General features: G+C 34.7%; 1 pseudogene; it reads right to left on the bottom strand.

Annotated features, from left to right (window-relative positions):
- Window positions 1-3,045: 3,045 nt before the first annotated feature.
- Window positions 3,046-3,122, bottom strand: LOC128249723 (U4 spliceosomal RNA; annotated as a pseudogene).
- Between the last annotated feature and the right edge of the window lie 211 nt (window positions 3,123-3,333).

Genomic DNA, 3,333 nt, shown 5'->3' with positions numbered 1-3,333 from the left:
TATATCCGAGTAAGTAATACTCATTGAAATTTATTTCTATCTTTCCAAATATAATGATGTATTTTAACTTGATACCTCCACTACCCGCACAGCGATCGTAAACACACGTGTTACATCAAAATCAAACCAATAAATTTCAATGAGTATTACTTACTCGGATATAGTCCAACCCTTTGTCAGCTATTTTTTGGCTCCATGCGATGTCTTTATTTCCGATGTTTTTGGATAAATTTCGGAGCAGTGATTTATCGTTCTCACATGTTAAACATCCCCGGTGTAGTCTTCACATCCCCGGTGTAGTCTTCACATCCCCGGTGTAGTCTTCACATCCTCGGTGTAGTCTTACATCCCCGGTGTAGTCTTCTTCTTCTTCTTCTTCTTCTTCTTCTTCTTCTTCTTCTCCTTCTTCTTCTTCTTCTTCTTCTTCTTCTTCTTAATATTATTAATGTGTTCCTAATAACTATAGAATTTTATATTAGAGTTATATCCTGCTTCTTTTAATGCTTTACTATAATATTGGGCATGTTTAATAAAAGTGTCATAATCTGAGGATAGCATAGATATTCTTTTGCCTATATTATCTATTAAAGCTTCTTTAACTGATCTAGGATGGTTATTTAAAGAACTAATGTACTTTAGGTTTTCTTTCAGTGGATCTTATTAGTGATTAGATTAAAGTTGACGTCTAGATAATTTACTGCATAATGCTCGTTCTCTATAGATATCCCTAGGCCATTATTCTTAAAGAACTTGTACATTTTCTTCTTAATGACCTATTGGTACAGTTCCTGGTTATAAGTAGTAGGTCATCCCTATAAAGACCACCCTCTATATTTGTAAATTCTATTTCTAGTTCTGATAAGATATATAAACCTACAAGATCGGTAACCTGGGCAAAATCCGGGACAACCATGGGTACCCCGGATTCTGACTTTATTAGATACTTTGTATATTTCTAGATAAATATATAAATATATGATAAATAAAACCCCAAGGTACGATTTGCAGATGCATGTAATGGTGAAGGGTTGTACCTGATTGATTTAGAAATTCATTTTCCCAAATTATTTAAATTATATATATAATGAATACTAAAACGAATGGTTTGCACTTGGTAATTTACTGGTAAAGCACGGTTACTTTAGATATACTTTATATATTAACGCGATCGTTCTTAATCAAGTCGTGATTTTTAGCATGAAAAGTTCCGATTTGTGCTGACGCCAAATAGATACTAAACTTGCCGTACGATCCACTCTAGTAGATTTCGATGGTAGATTATGGAGTAGATTCGATAGGGAGAATGCACTTGATATAGCAATGGGTTCATATGATTCTGCTCGGATCACTGACCTATATATATATATATATCCTTTTATTAATCCAGTCTTCCTTTCCGGAAGTAACAGGAGGTCTATATAGGGATGACGCCTTATTATTTCTGGACAGAAGTAGCAAAAGACAGTTAAAAAGGCATAGGAAAAATATACGGTATAATTTTCAGGAGATGCCGTCTCTGCTCCGAGGAATCCCTGTCTATTCTATGGACTAACAAGAAGATCATTAATAGAATTTCTGAACGACTCTCGAGATGCCTACACGCATATAAATGTACTTTCGCACAATGCAGTGGGAATGAATTTTGAGTAACCGTTAACATAATTTTATTTACTTTAAGGTAGAGATGACTTAAGTTTACTTTTAACCTTCCCATTCTTACAAACACAAAGTAGATAGTTAACTCGCTTTGTGATCATGAGTGCACCAAATCTAACGCGTGCATATGCTCACATTTTTGTGGATCCCTGTATAAGCGAGTGTACTCGCGTCATGCAGCTTGCCCGAGGGCGTTTATACATCTATATTTGTTAACGGTTATTTTTAATACTTTTCTCGCTGGATTGTGTGTTCGTTTCTCCTTTTGCCATCTGTGATTTTATTTTTGATCTTCTATATAAATGAAGATATTTCCGTCTGGTTGCTTTTCTTTCTACAAAACGAGAAGTTACATTGCAGAACTGTTATTTTAACAAGTTGTATTTATTTATCACCCGATGAGATACATCTGCATCACCGGATACTCCTGAACCAGTTGTTGAGTGTCCCACCATGAGGGATCGACGCTAGATGTGTCGAGACAATTGTCGTGATTAATAATACATTCTGGTATATTCTATCTTCCGTCTTTCATTTTACCACACACACACACACACACACACACACACACACACACACACATATATATATATAGAGAGAGAAATATATGATTTTAAAAATCCTGGCAGATATCAATTAAACACTTAAATAAAGGAATAAAGTTAAATTTGTATTCTACTTTAAATAAAGTTAAAGTAGAATACAAATCCCAGTTAAATCCTCATGCACGACAGGTTAATCCAACAATACTTTTGTAGAATTTTAAGAAATTCAGAGTATTTAACAACTAATAATATGTATAAAGAAAATCTTATTTTTATTTTAGATCACACCTTAAAACCAACAATCGGTTCAATTCACACACATATAAACAATATTATTTCGCTAACCACGACCTTGAAATGATTGTGATTTCGTATTTTCTTATTAAGTTTTTAGCCCATGTTCTTGTATGAAAGTTTGTGAATGAATCAGCAAGTAGAAAAATCTAAGGGAAGGTAATTAGTGATTGCTATTCTTCGGGACAGAAGTAATTGCTCATCTTTTGTGTGGGATAAATTAATATATATGAACACATGAGCTAAAGTAGTGAGATGAAATATGTACAGTGGTGGACATGCGATCATGGATTAGAGTATATAAAGTTAGTTATGCGTTCATATTTAGGCGTGTTCTGTATTTTTCGATAAATAAATTTTCTTTATTTAAATGTTCTGGTAGAGAAATTGTTTCCTTGCACTGGTAGATGGGGAAAACCGTGAAATTTAGTTGGAGATTCCCGGCACATCTCTCTATGTGTTCACTCAAAGGAATCTCTCTATTCTTGGGAAACGGATCTGTTCCTTATGCAGTGTGGTTCTCTGTTTAAGTGACATACTTGTCCACAACCTGAGCAAGTTCTCAACTAGCAATAACCATGCCTCGGATAACCCTCATTGGCTATGGTACCGCCTCTGCGCAAAGTTATAACAAGTTATAAATTAAATTGTCGGATGCACAAGTAAAGCTGGTCTTAATTGTGAACCTCTTTCTTTATTTGAAGTGGAATTCCGAGTCTTCCAGTAGGTTGGAGGCATGTTCCACAGTTTGGGCATCCACATATTTTAACTATTGGTTTCGTGGTTGATGTGTATAGTTTAGCATTTGTTAGTACTCTTTTCATCGGTTTGGGTTGCT

This window comes from Octopus bimaculoides, chromosome 17 (assembly GCF_001194135.2).
Source record: "Octopus bimaculoides isolate UCB-OBI-ISO-001 chromosome 17, ASM119413v2, whole genome shotgun sequence".
Classification (NCBI taxonomy): domain Eukaryota; kingdom Metazoa; phylum Mollusca; class Cephalopoda; order Octopoda; family Octopodidae; genus Octopus; species Octopus bimaculoides.
This window is presented reverse-complemented; position numbering and strand designations above follow the sequence as displayed.